The sequence below is a fragment of the Perognathus longimembris genome, chromosome 6 (genome assembly GCF_023159225.1).
Source record: "Perognathus longimembris pacificus isolate PPM17 chromosome 6, ASM2315922v1, whole genome shotgun sequence".
Lineage (NCBI taxonomy): Eukaryota > Metazoa > Chordata > Mammalia > Rodentia > Heteromyidae > Perognathus > Perognathus longimembris.
Window position 1 is genome coordinate 6,435,153 of NC_063166.1, and position 6,279 is coordinate 6,441,431.

Genomic DNA, 6,279 nt, shown 5'->3' on the forward strand with positions numbered 1-6,279 from the left:
CTCGCTGCAGTCACGGGAATGGCCACCAGGTGTCGCTCTCGGCCCGTGCTTGAAGTAACTGTTCAGGAGGAGCCGCTTGGTGGACTGCTGGGGCAGGATGGGCCGTGGGAATGGATAACTTCAGAGAGAGCCAGGGCCGCGGGGGGGGGGGGGTGGGGTGGGTGGGTGGGTGATGGTGCAGCTTCTTCAGGAAGGGGCGTGTTTGCCTGCAGCGGGATTCTCCTCGTGCCACAGTCCAGGTGATCTGGAGAGGCTGCTGCCTGCCAGACCCTCCCTGCGCACACAGAGGGCAAGGCGGTACCAAAACCACCTGGCAGAGTGGCCGCCATCATTAGACCCTACGGCAGATGGGGAAAACCAAGGCTCACGCCTTGCTGTGGGGCGTTCCCCCGACACTCAACTGGAAGACAACTGGGGCCCTTCTGGAGCCTAGATTCTTTCTCCACACCAGTTGGGTTACTGAATGCTTCCAGGGTATCCAGCCAGCGGCGGCAGATTGGGACGGATGTGGGTAGCAACCAGATCTGGCCTCACTCCTCAGGCCCCTGTAACGGGCCCCACGGTCAGGCTGGACTCACGGGTGTGGGTTCAAGGAGGGTCTGGGAGGAGCTGGGTTCTGGGTGCTCTTGGCAGGGACCAGGGCAGGTGCAGACGCAGCTCCTCTGGGTTATTCCGCGAGTCCGTGTCCTGCTGGGAGTGACTTTTCCTTTCTTCACCTGTCACTGCTGTGGTGAACTTTGTCTCTGACCCCTGCTCCTTCCCAGGCTCTGAGCTCATTGTGTTTCAGGCTAGGAGCTGAGGGCCCTGCTCTGCCCCACCTGCAGTGCAGATCAGTGACCACCCGGGGTAGTTCTGATCATGTGTTGCTAGCAATAAAAACCATGTCGCGTACACACCTTTAACAGTAGTCTATTATTTTATACTGTTTATCTTGTGAAATACACTCTGCTAAATGAAAGAAGGAATGAGTTGAAGAAGGGATAGATTTTCTGGAACTTTCTTCCAGTACCCCTGTCTCATGCATACAGCTTTCAAATCCCAGTTGCTCCTGGAGCTGGGAGGGCTGAGGTCATCCAGTGCCCCTCTTGGCTGGACAGCCCTGTGGTTGGTGTTCCAGAACTCTCCTACTCTTTATGCCCTAGCAACAGGAGGGAGAAACATTGGGTACCACTGGAAGGAGAAAGGGCAAACAGGAAGCAGGTGCTGTGTCTGAGAAGGACTCTGATGACCCAGATAAGAAAAGTCTGGTTTTTTACTTTAGACTCTGATGCCGAAAGGTTTGGATTTTATGATCTGTTTCCCACCCTCCCATGTTCTATAGCAGCAGCAGGTTATGTCCCAGGCTGAGGGGGGGGGGGGGCTGGACTCAGGGCCTAGTGCTCTTACTTGACCATTTTGCTCAAGGCTGGTACCCTCCCTCCATTTCTCTCTTTGGCGATTCATTGGAGATAAGAATCTCACAAACTTTTCTGTTTGGGCTGGCTTTGAACCCTGCTCATTAGCTCTTGGCCTCCTGAGTAGCTAGGATGGCAGGTTTGAGCCTCTGCCGGGCCTGCCAGGGTTCTGTTAGATTTCTGTTCCCTTTCCAACAGTCTGTGAGGCGGGCAAGCCCGGGAACCTGGTGACACATCACCCCCCCCCCCAGGGCCCCTCCACCACAGCCCCGGGGGCGGCCGGAGGTTCCCCTGCTCTCCTGCCGGGGCAGATCTCCTGGCTGGGGCCAAGTGTGTGGGGGCTCCGCAAATGGGAGTTAGAGAGAGGAAGCGTCAGGGGAGCTCCTGCTCCCCCCAACTCTGGCGCCCCCCAGGAGCCGGACAAGATGGCTTGTGAAGGCATCTGTCTGCTCTTGAGGGTGGCTGCCAGCGCGGTGGCCCGGTGGCTGGGCCAGTGTGGGTGCCTTTGTGTGCCGTGACAGGCTGTCTGTGTCTGCAGTCACTGAGGGTTTGTTCTGCGGGGTGTGGGGGGGATGGGGGCACAGACTGTAGCAGGGCAGTACGTGAGCCTGGGCACGAACTGTCTCACCCACCAGCACGCCTGCTGCCAGGTACAACCAGCTGCTGCAGACCAATGCCTACCGCCTCCTCCCTCCCCGGGGCTTGGCCAGGCCCCCGGGGGTGGGGTGGGGGGGCACCTCCCTGGGTGGATCCGGTGAGGGTAGAACCAGCTCACCTGGGGCGCGGGCAGGCAGGGCGGGCGTCAACCCCTCTTCCCAACTTTCAATAGGGGTAGAGAAAGTGGGGTGCTGTCCTGAGGCGGAGCCTTTTCTCCAAGATGACGATGGGCAGCACAGGGCATAGGATGGGAGGTGTGTGTGTGTGTGTGTGTGTGTGCAATGCGCGCGCATTCTCTGTGTAGGGCCAGGAAATCATTTCCATGCAAATGAGATGCAAACTCCTTAATAAGTTTGCAATTAGGCGTCCGGGGCTGCCAGGCCCGGGCAGCGCCTGCAGGTTTTATGAATGGGCCTGTGTGGGGAGGGAGGAGGCCGACGCCCCGCCCCCACGCTTCCCGGCCTCTCAGCCCGCGACATGCCCAGCCGCACGTTGCTGCCTCCCGGCCCGGCCCGGCCCGCCGCAACCTGGCCGGCCGCCAGCGGGTCAGCTGCTCGCGACAGCGGCGCGAGGCTGCCGGCCAGAGTCCCCGCCACGCCGCCCGCCCGCCCGCCCGCGTGGGGCCCTCCAGGCCCGTGTCCTCCCGCGCCCCTCTCCCGGGGACCCTTCAGATCCTGTGTGGCCTTGGGGGGTGGGGACAGACCGGAGACCGCACTGCCCCGGGAGGGGATGGGCTTCGAACTTGGGGAGCGGTGACCTTGGGAGGGACAGAGGACAAGGTAGCAGGAAGAGGGACCCCTTCCCACCCCAGAGCCCCCTCTGCCTCCCAATGGCTTCCTCCTGCCGGTGTGCACCTGCCCAGCTTCCAGAGACTTTGTCCTGCTACCTCAGGGCGCCCGTTTTAATCCATTAATTAATATTACCGTGCGTGTGCGTGTGCGTGTGCGTGTGCGCGTGTCAGCCAGCCACTCCTGGGGCTTGAAATCAAGGACGGGGCGCTGTCCCCTAACCTTTTCCATCCAAAGCTAGCGCTCCAGCACTCGAGCCACGGCTCCAGTCCTGACTTTGGGCCGGGTGAGGGGAGGTCAGCGTCTCGCCGCCTTTCCTGGCCGTGGCTGCTTCTTCTTGGTGAAGATCGCACTCGGATCCCAGCCTCCTGAGTCGCCCCTGTCATTGTGTTTGGAGAAAGTGGGCGTCCGGGGCGGGCTCCGGTCAGAAAGACACCACCGGGGGAGAGTGTTGAGGGCCGAGCTCGCTCTCTCCTCCCCTCCCCCGTGGCTTCCAGAGTAAATTATCTAATTACCTCCAATTAAAGTGCCTGGCTCTCTGCTCTCTCCTAGGCTTCCACCCCCCCCCCCCCCAGTCCTCTTCACCCTGGCTGGGTCAGGAAGGGGGCCTGGCTGTCAGTGAATCAGTAATAGGGGCCCCGAGGCACCCAGGTTGCAGGAGGCCAGGGTGCCATTTGCTTGGGGGAAGTGAGTGGTCCTGGCGGCCCCGCCTTCTGGCTTTGCAGGCCGCACAGCCGTGGCACGGTGGTCCAGGGACACAGGCCCCGGTGGCCCGGTCAGATCGCAAGCCTTTGCAGGTAAGACGCGGGTGAGGGGCCCGTGCACATGCTGAGGGCCACCCCAGGACGCCCTTCTCAGGAGGTCCTAGCAGAGTCCAGTCCTTGGGGTCACCTGTGGCCTGCTTCATCCAGCACACAGGGGCAGTTTCCAGATGCAGGGGAAACCCCGTCCGTCCCTCCCACAGCAGTGAGAACTCCTGGGTTCTCTTCCTCCTGCCCTGCCTCCCGGCGGCCCGAGGCACAGACCTGCGTGCTAGCCCCGCCCTGGCCCCGCGTGTGGGACGTGCAAGGGAGGACACCTGGTGAGGAGACAGCCAAGGGTTGTTGACCCAGCTCTCACCTCTGGCCAGGCCGGCTCAGGCAGGGCTGCCACACTGGTCTCGACCTCCTGAGCCCCGCCGTGCTAGGGACCTGGACTGGGGATCCTGCGTGTGTGTGTGTGTGGGGGGGGTGTGGGGGGGTGGTGTGGGGTGGGCCAGGGAGTCATCGGGTGCCCACTCTGCCGGTCCCGCACAGCTCCTGGGCTCTGGTGGAAGGTGACAGGCAGGGCCCCCTGGCAGCCAGAGCTGCCTTGGCCACCACAGGGAGACCAGAAGCCCCCCAGGACAGGAAGGGCTGTTCCAGGGCCTCATTTGCCATCGTGACTTGCTCCCCAGAACCAGGTAGAGCCCGGGAAAACTCCCCACTTCCAGGAAGGTTTTAACCTCCTGCGGGTCTGTGTGTGGCCGTCGAGGTTGCTACTGGCAACCTGGGATGAATGGAGCCCTTCCTGCGCGCGGTCCCCTCCCGCAGACCCCTCCGGAGGACAGACATCCATCCATCCGCACGACTCGGCTCCTCGCCGCGCTCCCCGATGGCCGGCAGAGGGCGCCGCCCCAGGCCCGCGGCCGCCGGGGAGGAGACGCGGGAACGGCCCGGCCTCGGTGCCCGGGCGCGTGGGTCGTGGGTGCGTGTGTGCCATGCAACCGACCCGGGAAGGACGCCTTCCTTCCTGACGACCGCGGCCGAGCCCGCCCGCCCGCCCGCCGAGGCCTCCAGGGGAGCCCGCGGGGGGGACCTGCGCGGTGGCCTGGGGTGCGCGCCCCGGCGGCTCCGGTCGGGAGCCGGAGGGCGAGGGATCCGTCCCCGTCCCGCAGCCCGGTGGGGAAGGGGCGCCGGAGGCCGCCGGCTCGCCGCTCCCGACCCCGGAGGAAGGGCCGCGAGGGGCGGCAGTAAGCAGCGGGGAGGGCCGCTGCGGACATCTGGGCCGCCTCTGTCCCGGCGGGACGGGCCTGGTCTGCCCGGGGGTCCGGGAGGGCCACGGCGGCCCGTCGGTGGGCGCCCGCCTTCCCGGGAGCGCGTGGGATCGGGCATGCACCTGTCACGGGGCCGCGTGCCGGCCCGGGGTCCCGCCGCGCCCGTGGGCCGGGCCCGGGGCCGGGCTGCCCGCCCCCCCCCCCCCGCGCTCCGCTCCGGCGCGCGCCCGGGGGCCGCCCTCCTCCGGGACCCGGGGGTCCCCCCGCCCCGGCCTCCCCGGCCCTCCGCCCGGCAGCCTAGGCGAGCGCCGGGGGCGCGGCGGCGGCTCCGGGGACCCCGCCGCCCCGGGCCGAGCGGGTGGGGGGGGGAGGCGGCCCCACACAAAAGCCTGGGGGCGCGGTGGGGACCCCGCGGGGACGAGGCGGCCCGGGCGGCTCTGCCCGGGGTCCCGGGGTCCGGGGGGGCCCGCGGAGGAAGCCCCTCGAGGTCAGGTCGCTCCCAGGACCCCCGACGGGAGGGGGCGCAGGGCCGCGGTGGCCCGGCCGCGGGGAGGTGCGGGGAGGCCGGCGGCGGGGGCTGAGCCCGCCCGCACCCCCCACCCGGCCGCCCCGCCCCGCTCCGGGGGACCCGGCCCCGCCCCCCTCCCCCGGCCGGCGCGCCGCGGCCCCTCCCCCGGCCCGGGCGCCGCCTCCCCTCCTCCCCCTCCTCCCCGCCGCCTCCTCCCCCTCCCACCCGGCGCCGCAGCTGCTGCCGACGGACCATTCTGCACGTAGCGAATGGAGGAGATGCACGAGGGAGGGCGCCAGTGCGCGCGCGCGGGAGCCGGCGCCGCGCGGGCGGGGGCGCGGCGGCGTGCGCGCGCATGCGCGGGGGGGGGGCGCGGCGCCGGGCCCGCGGAGCGCGTGCGCGGGGGCGTGCGGCGCCGGGCCCGCGGAGCGCGTGCGCGGCGGCCGCGACGCGCGGCCGGGGCCCCGAGCCGCCGGGAGGCCCGGCTCCCGGCCTCTCCCCGCCGCCCGCTCCGCCGCGCTGCCCTCCCGGCCGGCCCCACCTCCGCCCCGCCAGCCGGGGCTCCCAGCCGTGGGGTGCTGGAGTGACCCGGTCCCTTCGCGTCCCTCCCCGGCTGCCCTAGGCGGGCCGGGGGTCCCGGGCCAGGTCCTGACCCCACGGGAGGCTCCGGCCCGGACCTCGCCCGCGCCCCGGGGCACCCGGCCCCGCGACGCCCCCGCGGGCTCTGGGGAGGGAAGCCGGGTGGGCTGCGACCTCTGGTTCCTGCGGGCGGCGGCTCCCCGGGGCGCCTGCCCCGGCCGCCGACCCGGGGACGGCAGGACAGGTGCGCTCGGCCGGCGTCCCCGCCCCGCCGGGCGCCCCCCCTCCCGGGCGGGCAGGCGGGCAGCCCGAGGCCGTCCCCGTCCTTCCACAGGGGCT